Genomic DNA, 14251 nt, shown 5'->3' on the forward strand with positions numbered 1-14251 from the left:
TTCTGAAAACCCTGATTTCAAGGCCATAGTCTTGCTATGAGAGGAATTTTGGTCATTTGACCTTAATTTCGAAATTCCAAACTTAGATTTTCATATTTTCAATCATATCATATCATTTTGTGTCTGATTTATTCTCATTTAAATTTCAAAACTTGTATTTTACAAAATATCTTTCTGAAAAACCCTGACTTCAAGGCCATGGTCTTGCTATCAGGGTCATTTTAGTCATTTTGACCCCAAATTTGAATTTTTAAAACTAATTTTCATATTTCCAATTCAATTTCATCATTTATGTTTATATCAGGGAAGTATGAACTGGGTTTATATTTAGATAATATCCGATAATTTTCTAATATTTTTGGATAAATCCAAATAAACCTACATTTATGTGCTAACATATTTTCTAGTTTTGCATGATTGTTCAAGTGGAAGACTTAGCTTTTCATTTATTTTTCTTTTATTCAATTCAAATGTAATATCAAATGTAATATTTGGAATAAGATTTACATTTTCTGCTTAGAATAGGATTGCATTGCATATAGTTTAATTCTGCAAATTTCAATATCTGATGTATGCCAATTCATGCATTTTTCATAAATCCACCATGGTTGACACGAATGGCACGTGCACAAGCTCTTAAGGAGTTGACAAACTTGGCAAAATTTGTATTCATGGCCATAGTCAGAATACGAATGAGACCCAGATTTGTGATCTTTGTATTAGCCACATTCAGCCTACACTCTTAGGCTAACTTCAAAATGCACTGCATTTCTCAAAAATACAAAAAGATTTTCTCAATCCTTCAAAACAATGTCTTTCAAATCCACATTCATTTCATTCAATTTGCAAATTCCAATTCCAATTCCAATTCCAATTCAGAGAAATCGATTTTCGCAAAATTTTCTAAGTCTTACTCAGAAATTGATTTTCTCAAAATTCTGAGCTTTCAAGTGATATTTCAAGTCCAAATCACGATTTTCCAAGATATATCCTCAATTTCAAAGTCTGAATTCAAAGAAATCAAGTTTTTCCCAAAGTTACTTGAAATTTCTTAGAAATCGATTTTCACAAAATACTTATATTTCTTCGAAAATCAATTTTATTTTCTTCATAAACTCTCTCCCAATCATGATTCACGATTTTCAAAGTGTTATGTTTTCCAAGAACTTTCCAAGTATTTCAAATCTCAGAAGCATACATCATGTTTTCAATCTGCATTTTCTGAAAATTCATAGCACATGTCTGATTCTTTGTGCATTTAGGAAATAGAACACGATTTAGACAAGTTGAACAAAGATAAGCATACTTTTGATCCTTGGTTCAATTACCCCTAGTAAAGATGCCGGGAACAGTTGAATCATGTACCGACAGGCGAGTCCTATTCTACAGAATTTTCCCGCATTTTAAAAATAGAGGCGAGTTATTTTTAAAATCTTTTTCAAAGGTCAGTTTGACTTGCAAAAGTAAAATTTTGCAATGATAACAGGTTTGGCGAGCGAGATGGGACCTATCTTCGCCTGATCAATTGTGTGCTTGACTTAGTTCAAATTATCAAAATCGTGTTTTATGGAATGTCAACTTTTATTTGCTGATATCATGTGAACCTAGGAGCCTAGACTCGAACCTAGCTCACATGGATTGCATGTAGACTAGGCATGGTTTGGTAGGACTATATTGAGGAGAATTATTCATGCTCACATAGACTTAGGTCTGAAATACAACACTTTTCAATCTAGGATTTGTATGAAAACAATGTTTGCTTCTTCAAAATTTCCAAAATCCCTATCTCTCTAGGACTTAGAGCCCTCTGTTTGCTTGCATGTGCTCATGTTTTCAAAAACCACCCCACCTACTTTTACCCGGTCTTCACATTGCTAGGCTTTCTTCCAGAACCATAGTTCAGGACAAAGCCTCACAACTGAGCCACTTATTTGGGCTAACGCCTCTTGCCACGTACCAAGGGCCATAGTCCAAAGTATATCGGCAGGCACTCAAGGATATTGTAAAACATTAACCTAGAACTAGAGAAATTGATCTTATGCCACGTACATCGGGCTTTGGCTCGGGTATATTGGCATAGCATGATTGGACACAGATGATCTGAGCCTAGAGTCAGGATTAAGGTCCTACAAGCTCTTCCAAAACTGATGCATTTAGAGTCAGCTTCTTAGGGAATGTTGTATGTGCATAATTGTTTGTGCAGGATGTGATGTGTTCATTTTCATCTTATTTTATCATATTTTTCCAAAATATTGGGCGATTTTCCAAAACACCTCATTTTTCAATTTATGAAACCCTTCTTTGTATTTTCTCAAAACCCTGGATGATTTTTCCAAATTATCCACTTTTTCTTCAAAACTTGAGGTGATTTTCTATTCTTTTGTTCTTTTAGATCTCGAATTTCCAGCTTCATCTTATCTTGCCTGCAATTTTTCAAAATTCCTGTATTTTCCCAAGTCTAATTCTAAATTTTCCCCGTTTTCCAGTCTGATGGCATCCAGTCAGCTTGATTATGTCTTTCCTGAGGGTCATATCTCCTACGAGGTGCAGCAAGGTCTTCCCGAGCATCGAGTCCTTAGCACCGGATCCTTCATTTCCTAGTGGTATTATTCATGGATCAAAAATTTCTCTTATACGTTTTCGAACCATTTGAGCGATTGTGGGTTAGAACTGGCATCCGTAGTGGAAAAGTTGTCAGTCAACGACAATTTGATCTATGCCCTGGCAGAGCAGTGGAACCCGCACACTTGTACTTTCTGGTTCCCATGGGGAGAGATGACCCTATTGATAGATGAGTTTTCAGAGATTATGAAATTGCCTGAGCCAGCCGGTCAACCTGGAGATCCATTGGAGCAACAGTTCTTTATCAATGTCAAGGGTCTGGATCCCAAAGATGCTTTAGCTCGCATGACAAGACAAAAATCTTGGCCACTGATTGAACCAGATGGAAATGAATATGTAGATTTGCTTGAGATCTACCGACAATATGGGGCATTCGCAGAAGTCAGCTCGTTATTCAGAACAACTAGAGAGAGAATTCAACATGCGATGGTTTTATGCACTGTGGGACTGGCTTTCTTCTGAGATAGACAGAATTATATGGATATCAGGATAGTTCAACTCTTGCGAAGGTGGGGAAGTTGACAGACCAACCGCCTCTCCATAGCCATGGTTGCACTCACTTTTCTGTACCGAGGGTTGAATCGCTTCACACTCAGAGAATCAATTCTAGTTGAAGGGTGCACTTATGTCTTGTAGTCCTAGTTCCTCCGACATGTGTCAACCAGAGCTAGCTCATTTAGATACAATGGCGAAAAGCTTCTTTCAGTTGCACAATACCGGTTCTTAAACGATAATCTTCAGGAAGAAGAGGTCATGTGGGACTACTTTGATCGTCAGGAGTCACCTACCAGATATACTTATGCATACGACAAGCGGTTCAGGCTACTTGGCTTATTCTTTTGCGCTTACTACCATCCAGAGCGTTGTGTCAGACAATTTTCTCAGAGGCAGAAACGTGTAGAAGCTCATCTACTTTTAGGGATCATGCCAGAGTTCAATCTTGCATCAGCACAATGGTCCAGAGCATACCATTTCACCAGATATGGCTGAGATTCCTTTGTCAATCTTACTCTTTTTCTGGGTCCTCGGGTATCCAATGATTATCAGGAGTGGTGGAAAATTGTTTGTCCTCCTCCTCTCTATCAAGTTTATTATTAAATTATGTTTTCTTCAATAAAATTCCTTCCATTTCCATTCTATCATGGTTTGACGACCTCGCCTAGGTAACAAGATGCATTTCCAGTTGTTTATTTTGCAAAGAATAGCAGCGCAATTATCGTGACTCCAGCGACGACTCAGTTCCTAGTAATGGGACATCTTCCAAATTGTCTACTAGATCTCCAGCAAATATTTCCTATTCAAAACCATTTTCAGCAGCTAACCCTCAGTTTTGCTCTGCTGAGAGCACTTGCATCCTTACATGGTTCAGACAAGGTCCGACAGAAAAACCACACCAGTTCAGCATATCAGTTACTCTTCAGCCTCAGAGCAAGAAATGGCCTCTCCACGATCTGCCAGAAATGGAAGTCAGCGGGACAATGATGATATTGATCCTCAGATGTATGCTTTATTTCAAAAAATGATGAAGAAAATGCTGACTGAAGAAACAAAGACCAGTTTAGGAAAGATTTATAATAAGAAGAAGGGTAGGGGCCAAACAATAAAGAAGAATATAAAGATCACTAAAAGGCAGAGTCGTCACGAAAAAACATCTGATGAGGCAAAATCGATGGGTGATACTGACGAGGAATATAAATCCAGCAGACATTTAGAAAGTCGACTCAAGGACAGGGTTAGCTTACATGTCCAAGAATCAATCTGTCAATGATCCTACTCAACCACAACTCAGAGACGTGGTTAAGATGGTCAAGGACCTCCAAGCTCGCGACAAGGGCAAAAAGGTCTTTACAAGTGAAGTTTTTTATGACGGACTGGATGGGGATGACAGTCTCGACAACCTACCTAAAAAATTTATCAAGTTTGATAGTTCAGGTGATCCGAAAACGCATCTCACTCTTTTCTTCGCAGAGTGTTCCAAGTTTAGGAAAAACAATCGAGCTTTATTCCTCTGTTTCCCTCGCAATCTAGAGGGAATTGCAGTGAAATGATATTCAAAGCACATTAATCCCATAGAGCTGAAGGAGTTTGACAAAGTGGTCAACATGTTTGTTGAGCGCTTCTTATTCACCTCTGCAGTCTGAAGCAGAAGGAAAATGAGAAAGCCAGGGATTTTATTCACAAGTGGAGATCCGCTTGTAACAAGATGCAAGATCCAATATCAGAAGGACACACACTATCCTTGATCCTGAGTAACTTTGCACAACCCCTAAGGGGATTGATTTCCACCTCTCCATCAAAAACTTTCATTGAGCTGATAGAACGAGCCAAATGGCTCAAACTGAGTATAGAAAATGGATCTTACGAGGGTTTCACGTTCACCAAGAACAACAGTTAGCAGGAATCAAAGAAGAAAACCCAGTTCACCTACTCTACCGACAACAACAAAAATCAACATAAGGGGAATGTGAAAGATCACAGTTATGGGTCAAGAGGATCAAACCCTAATAAAAATGACCAGAAAGACAAGTCGATTCCTCAGTATGGCAAACAACCACAGCAGACTCTCGAGCAAGGGTCGAAACTTTAAGAAAAAACAAAGCGTGAAGGGTGGAGTTATAATCGCAAGTTTACTCCCTTGGATCAGTCTCTTGAAACAGTACTAGAGTAAATGCTCACTAGTGACATGATCAAACTCATGAGGATAGCCGATCCACTAGTGGTCATGGGGAAAATGAAATAAAGATTCTGCAAGTTCCACCGAACATTGGTACATGACACTGAGAATTGTTTCATTCTCAAAAACATCATACAAGACTATACTGATAAAAATCTGCTGGTAGAAGGTGTCGAAGATGAGAAAATAGGAATATTAAATCAGCCATTCCTTCAGCATTCAACCGTAATGATATTTGATCATTCATTTTAGCCACAAGATCACATCCAGCCATGTCCCAGTAGTGATATTGATATTCAACATCAGGTATTAGTATTACATAAAGCCCGGTCCAATACTCAGAAGATGAACCTCGTTTCAGCTTTCAGCAAGCTGAAAGTCTCAAAGGAGCTTGCTGGGATATCTCCTGAGGTGGCCAAAAGAATGCCATGGTTCCCCAAAAGCTTTAATAAATCAGTGTCTAAAAAGGGCAAAGCATCAGAGGAGAAGGTCTATACAGTGCAAAGACTGATTACAGCCCTCTCAAATATCTCGATCCTTTAATTGGTGCATGCTTCTCCCAAGCATCAGCAAGTCCTGGACGATTTACTGCAAAAAATCAAGGTTAAGCCAGGCACCACCCCTAAAGACATGGCCCAGATTGTTAATCAGGCCATGACCAATGCTCCCATAACATTCTCCAATGAAGATCTACCCAAGCTCCATGCATTTCATAACAATTCTCTATACATTATGGTTTGAACTAAGGGGATGGTTGTACCCCATGTGCTCGTAGATGGAGGCAATAGCCTTAACATTTGCCCCGAAATGACTACTAAGGCTTTGGGTATAAAAGAAGAATAATACGCACTAGATCCAATCACCATTTACAGATTTGATAATCATGGGCAGACAACAAAGGGCACGATTTTCCTGGAAATATTTATCAACTACTTTGTTCACACAGTGCTTTTCCACGTTGTCAATGTGTCACCGACGTATAATCTTCTATTGGAGCGAACGTGGATTCACAACGCCAATGCAGTGCCATCCACCCTACACCAGTGCATTAAGTGGTCTAAGGGCATCATGATTACTACTGTCCTGGGAGAAGACCCAAAAGAAAGGCTGCCTCAGCCTATGATTTTCGGCTGACCTATACTGCTGATATTCCTAGCATCAGAGAGAGTGAAGAAGTTATTCTCAGTGAAACCCTTGAGATGTTGAAGCTAGGGACAACACCAGAGACGAAGCATACCGCAACAATGGTCTGATGGCAAGGACCATATTTCTTTAAAATCAGAGGTCATCTTGATTATAGCACTTTCAGAGATCATCCTTTATTCCAAAAATTCATAAAAGTCAAGAAAGAATTTGATCTTCTACTGAAACATGGCTATCAACCTTTCAAAGGCTTAGGGAAGAATGGAGGTGGTCGGCTAGAGCCAGTAATCCCTAATCATCATCCGTATAGAGCAAAGTTGGGATTCATAGGCAACATATCTCATAAGAATACTGTCTTCATCAAGGGGACCCATTAAGAGCAGTTGTTAGCATTCTTTTTCCACTTCAGTTCTTTGATTTATGCATTTTGTAGGGACAATGTCATGTTTCCTTTCATTATATTTATGTCATCATTTCAATTTTCAATAAAGTTATCATTTTTTCTTATCCATTGGGATACCATCCTTCCTTTCCTCCTCTACAATTTGTCTTCGAAATTCATTGTCATTTATCCTTTCTGTTTCATGCGATTTGTTTCATGATAAGCCAACTTTTTCTAAAAATGTTGTTCCTTTTCAAAATTTCAGAATGTCTTCCCGATCAATAAGGAGACTAGTCGTCAATTCATCAATCGTGTCAAAGTCTGCGAAGATCTATCAAGTTAAGGCAAGAACTAGGAACAGTAAAGTCACAAAGCAGTCATAAGAAGCTGTAGAATTTGATTCTTCTCTTCAAGAATTGCTAGAGTTCGCAGCGATTCAGAAATAAGATGAGCCATCGACCCTAGTTCAGGACCCAATTGAAGACATCAATATTGGTTCAGAGGGTAGTCCGAAGGTTCTTAAAATCGGCATTGGCCTGAGCGCAAATGAGAAGGAAAAGCTCATTGATTTTCTCAAACAATACCAAAAAGTGTTCACATGGACTTACGAGGATATGCCCGCTTTAGATCCTAAATTGGTGGAACATCGCCTCATTCTGAAACCTGATGCAAAACCAGTTAAGCAGAAGTTGAGAAATATGGACCCTCGAATCGAGCAGCAGGTCAAGGAAGGACTTGAGGATTTGCTTAAAGCATGATTCATTCGAGCAATAGATTATCCAGATTGGTTGGCAAATATCGTAGCAGTTCCTAAGAAGAATGGCAAAGTTTGAATCTGTATCGACTTTTGTGATCTCAACAAAGCTACTCCAAAGGATGACTATCCGCTCCCAAACATCGACCTTCTGATCGATAGTACAGCGGGTCATGCCATGTTTTCCTTTATGGATGGATATTCCAGATATAATCAAATCAAATTGGCCGCTCGTGACCAATCCAAAACATCCTTCACCACGCCATGGGGTACTTTCTGTTATACGGTTGTCATTTGGACTTAAGAATGCTGGAGCAACCTATCAGCACGTGATGGCTGCCATCTTCCATGATCAGACGCACAAGACCATGGATGAATACGTTGATGATATCCTGGTCAAATCCAAGGAAGAAGAAGATCATATTGATGCTCTTAATCAAGTCTTCAAGCGACTCGTTCTTTACAAACTAAGACTCAACCCTTAGAAATGTGTTTTCGAAGTTAACTCAGGCAAATTGTTGGGCTTCTTGGTCAACAAGAAGGGGATAGAAGTGGATCCTGCTAAGGCAAAGACCATCATTGACATGCCACCCCCGACTGCTCTCAAAGAATTGCGTAGCCTTCAGGGATGTATGCAATCAATTCAGCGATTCATATCCAATCCTGCCATGAGTTATGAGCCTTTCAATCATTTACTCAGAAAAGGAGTGCAGTTTGAATGGGGGCCAGAATGTTAGCAATCATTCGAGCATATCAAAAAGTATCTTCTCAACCCTCTTGTCTTAAAACCACCAGAATTAGAGAAACCCCTTTTGCTATATGTTTTTGTTAATCAAGTCGCTTGCGGCGGATTCTTAGCGCAATATGAAGAAGTCAGTCTGATAGAACATGCCATTTATTATGTGAGTAAGACTTTTATTGACTACGAGAAGAAGTATTCTCAGATAGAAAAGACATGCCTAGCACTGGTTTGGATGTGTCAGAAGTTGAGACATTACTTGTTAGCATCAGAAGCCAAGATTCTTTCAAAACTCAATCCTCTCAAGTACATTATCGAGCAATTGTTTCTCAGTGGACGGATCACCAACTGGCAAGTTCTTTTAATGCAGTATGACTTGGAATATGTTTTTCAGCAGTCAATTAAAGGACAGGCTATCACCAACTAGTTAGTCGATTTTTCTTTGACAAAAGACGTAAAGACAAAGGATGATTTCCTTGATGAGCGCATCCATAATATTCAGCAATCTCTAGTTTGGAGTTTATTCTTTGACGGTTCCAAGAACATGGCCGACATAGGAATCAGAATCCTATTGATCACACTAGAGAAGGAGATGATCACTTTCTCTCTCAAACTTGATTTTCAGTGCACTCATAATATGGCCGAGTATGAAGCTTTAATACAAGATTTGAGAACGTTGCAAGACTTCAATCTTTAGAGAGTGTACGCTTTCGGCGATTCATTGCTCATCGTCAACCAAGTCAAAGCCGAACGGCAGGTAAAAGACCAGAAGTTGCTTCCTTATCAAAAGATTGTTCTAGCCCTCATCAAAAATTTCGATAAATTTTAACTTTTTCATATCAAAAGAGAGTTTAATCAAATAGCTTACAGTTTGGCCAACCTAGGCTCCATTATGTCTTTCAAAGACAAAGAATCCTGTCGTTCTTTTGAAATTGGCAAACTTGACCAACTTGCCTTCATTCCAGTAATGCAAGTCAATCAGGCAGAATAGAAGAAGAAGCATTGGTATCAAGATATCAGAAATTTCATTGAAACTGGTAAGACTCCATCAGAATTGTCGAAGAAAGAATAGAAAGCAATTGAATGCATGTCTGCTCATTATTTTATTCTCGCCAATGTTCTTTATCGTCGTGAGTTCAGTTCTGAGTATTCTAGGTGCCTAGACAAAGAAGAAGCCAAGGAAGTCATTCGAGAAGTGCATGAGGCATTTGTGGTGGCCACATCGGTTACCAAACTCTTGTTAAGCAGATCATTCAGGCAGGATATTATTAGAAGACCATGCAGAAAGACTGTTATCGTTTTGTGAAGAAATGTGTACAATGCCATATGCATGCACCTTCTATTCATGCGCCAACAATATATTTATAATCTGTCGTTTCTCCATGGCTATTCTCTATGTGGGCCTTTGACATCATAGGTCCCATCACCCCTTCTGCTTCAAATGGCCACAAATATTTTCTTGCCGCAACAGAATAGTTTACTAAATGGGTGGAAGCTGACACTCTACGCACGGTAGAAGGCTGACATGTGGTCTCATTTATTCACAGGAATATTCTTTGTCGTTTCGATATACCGCATGACATTGTTTCAGATAATGGTACTCATTTTAAGAATGAGAGAATGAAGACCTTTTGTTTGAAATTTAGAATTCATCATCAATTTTCAGCTCTATACTATCCCCAAGAGAATGGTCAGGTGGAAGCTACAAACAAAATTTTGATTCGCATCTTGGAAAGAACTGTTGAAACAGGACGTGATTGGCACAAGAAAATTCATGATGCACTCTGAGCATATCGAACCACCGTTCGAACTCCAACCAATGCAACTCCTTCAGAACTTGTTTACGGAACAAAGGTGGTATTGCTTCTTCATGTTCAGAAACCTGCCCTTAAATTCACATCCTTGCTAGAGTTACCACTCGATCAATATCAATAATAGAGATTGGTATAACTGGATTTACTCAATGAGAAAAGGCTCAAAGCAGCAGAGCATGCTCAATCTTATCGTCAAAGGATAGCGAGACAATATGCCAAGTCATTCATCGAAAGAAGATTCTGAGTTAATGATTTGGTCCTCAGATCAACGACTCATCTTAAGCACCGCCCACGTGGCAAATGGTCACCAAACTGGGAAGGGCCCTACGTGGTCAAAGAAGCGTTGCCACATAATTCATATCGTCTGATTAATGCAAACGGGGTAGAATTACCCGTTCCTATCAATGCCCGACACTTAAAGAAATTCTACACTTAGAAAACTTTTATGCTACCTTTTGTATCATTCGATAAATTTCCTTTAACAATGATGAATTAATCTTTTTTCCAAATGTTGTACTCCCAGACTACACTGGGGCATTTTTGTTATAAAACTTATCTTTTATTCAAAATACCTTGTATGCAAGCAGGCTCAAACAAAATCTTTCATCATCCATTTCTTTGCATCCATCTGCGTTCCTTTGCATACATTTACATGTGTTTGCATTCACTCGCATCCATTTTACATTTGTATCAAATTTCATTCGGGATAAAGGACAAAATCCTGAACTCCAGATAAACTGTTTGAATCCTCATGAGGGTGAAGACTGAGAATGTCCCATCACAGTTAAAGGGTAATCTTTTAAAACCCAGTGCTAGTACTGGTAATCTTTTAAAACCCAGTGTTCGTACTGGTAATCTTCTAAAACCCATTGCTTGTACTGGTAATCTTCTAAAATCCAGTGCTTGTACTGGTAATCTTTTAAAACCCGATGCTCGTACTGGTAATCTTTTAAAACCTGGTGCTCGTACTGGTAATCTTTTAAAAACCCAGTGCTCATACTGGCAATCTTTCAAAATCCAGTTTTGTACTGGTAATCTTTTAAAATCCAGTGCTCGTACTGGTAATCTTTTAAAAATTCAGTTCTCGTACTGGTAATCTTTTAAAATCCAGTGCTCGTACTAGTGATCTCTTGAAATCCAGTGCTCGTACTGGTACTTTGTCAAAATTTAGTCTTCATACTAGTCGCCATCCAAACACTAGACTCGCATTGGGGTTCAGACTCAATGTTAGTCTTCAAATCTGCGAACCAAACAATCTTTGTAGACCCTTGGGTCACTGTAAACACCCCATTTTTTTTTTTAAATTTTTATAAATATTCCCCTTTTTGCCCCTAACCCCCATTTTCTGAGAAAATTGAGCCAATCTCCATCAAAATTCTATTTATTTTCCAAATTTACGGGAATCAAATCCATTTTCTATGTCTGACTTAAATTCGGATCCAGATTCAAACCCATTTTCTAAAGAAACTTCCAAAAATAATCCTAAATTCTCAGAAAATCTTTTCTTTTGTAAATGTCTTTGATTTTTACAAAAATATTTTAAAATTCCCTTAGTTCTATAGTTTTTATCTCAAAAACACAAAACATACAGAAAATACAAAAAAAGAATAAAAAAAATATAGAAAATAAAATAAAAAAAATAGCTTCTAAAACCACCCTTTTTGAAAAAGAACTTATAGAGGAGCCCCTTTTGAAAATTTCAAAAAACATAGAAAGTCGTTGTTTTAAATTTTTTTCTGAATAAGAAGGACCCTATCGAAAGAGAGCCTAACAACCTCCTATTATAAAACAGGAGGCACAGGGTCTCTTCCGATCACCCATCTTCACCCCCATTGCCTCTATCATCCCATCGCCATCTCAGCGCATTACCTTCTCCTCCTTCTTTCTTCTTGGCCTTCCTCTGATCTTCTTCCCCATTGACCAAAGGGAATCAATCCTGCCGGAGGAACTCCAAATAACCCGGTAAGTAATTATCACCTTCTCTTTTATTTTGATTCTTTGTAAGAATTTTGTTTTATCGCATTCCTCTATCTATAGTTTTGTTCCCCTTCATTTCCTCTTCACCATAAAGCCTCAAAGGCATGATCGACCTGCATATAGCAGGATCGATCCACCTGTAGGCTACAACAATGGAATTTCATATTCCAACATGTTTCCTCTTTTAATCCCTTCAGTTTGGTTCTTCATTTCGTTTTATATATTGCATTGGATATAACTAACACCATGTCTCTCTTTTTCTATGTATATGTTCATGTATTATCTTTGATTGCCTCTTCTTATTACAATTTTTTGGTTGATGTCTGATGACCATTTTGTATCTTAATTTCTCTTCTATTTTGGTTTTCTATTTTTCACTTTTGATTTCTGAATCCCTATTTTGTTCACCCATTATAAGTCGAGTCTTAATTCCCTGGGTTCATGTTGATCTCCCAACTGCATCCATTGTGGCCAATTGATTAAGCACCAGATCTGCGAGCTTTCTAGTTTCAGGTTGGTGCCAATGATTCACTTCCGTCCCTGGCATATTTCATATTATGCATCTAGTAGTGTTTCTTTTTTCTTTTTACTTCATTTCTCGCGTTTATTCTGGTTTCCAAGTTACAGTGAACTCCCTGTTCTATTTTACGCATCAACACCACTTGTATGACGTTAGTAGTTTTACAGCATCATGTTAATCTCTACTAAAACCCTGTGATGTGTTTCATCCATGTGTTTTCAGGGGCATCTAGTTTTTAGCATTGTATGTGATCCAACATTCTATTCACCTTAGAATATAATTGGGATCCTTTTTTCTTTTTTTTTTCTTTTTTTTTTGTTGTTGGATTTCATCTCCGGAAGCATTTCCACTTTTGATAATGCCATTTGTGCGTGGTATGAGCATTTATCATTTAATGTCTACATTAATTTGATCCATCATATCTTTTTTGCACTGGGACCCTTGCTAATCTGACTGCCATTATTTTACTTGATGTGTTTTACTATGTTGTAATTATGGAAATATGCTAAGCTCCCTTTATTTTGTTATCAATACTTAATGGGTAACAAAAATTTCGTTAGGCTGGCACTTCGATGCTCTGTTCGAATGTTGGATGCATGGTTGATTTGTCTACCATATCCCTATCAGACGCATTTTTGCAGGAAAGATCTCTCTACCTTCAACTATTCTGATACAAACAGAATGAAGATCGGCTCCGGGCAAAATGCCTCAAGGGAAATGTCTTTTGTTGAAAACCAATCTAATAGGTCATGGGATCTGAGGGATTCCACCCTGGAAATTCCACCATGGATATTTTTTCCCACCTCTGTATCCCATCAAGACCCGCTTGGTGATATTGTTCGGATCCATCATTTCACTTTGCAGAATTCCAGGCTACTGACTATGCGAAAACCATTAAGTCCTTGTTGCATGTGAACATCCGTATGTCATTCACTCCTGTTATACATATATAAATTCTTCATACCCCATCACAATGCATTCATAAGATTTTTACTTGAGCCTTCGAACACATTCTGCAAGTTATTATGGCAGTTGTCGAGTATGTGGATGATTTGGTTGGAGCCATGATTGGTTGTCCCCATTTCTTGAGAACATCAATGAAAGATCACAAAGATACTTTCAAAATGAAGTGGTTAGATGTGGATTCCCAAGAGAGGTGATGTAGGTAGTAAAATTAGAAGGCATGGGAGAAGAAACTGAAAAGCACTGAAAGCGTATCGTCGCACAACAGCTTGCTGAGCAGAGATCAACTTGAATCTTTATTATTAACTGACAATCATCTGGAATATCGCCTTGCATTTGCCAAGATCAATTCACAGGTTATTGAATGTCTAACTTGCGGAAACTGATATCTAATGACTGTTTTGCATCTTTGATCATTGGACGCCTAACATCGGCATCCAGCAAATGATATTATCCCTTGCATCTGACTTGAATAACTTATTGGAATTTGATCCCATTTATTGCATCACTTAGTTGTAGCATATCTAGCTTGTGGTATTAATATGCTTGGCATCTCCCCCCCTGTTGCACCACACTGTATTTCCATCATACTACAATTCATCACATTGCTACAGCTACCACCGACAACCACATGTTAAATGCATTATGTTGCCTCTTCACTAC

This window comes from Nuphar pumila, chromosome 3, assembly GCF_984573655.1.
Source record: "Nuphar pumila chromosome 3, dmNupPumi1.hap1.1, whole genome shotgun sequence".
NCBI classification, from domain to species: domain Eukaryota; kingdom Viridiplantae; phylum Streptophyta; class Magnoliopsida; order Nymphaeales; family Nymphaeaceae; genus Nuphar; species Nuphar pumila.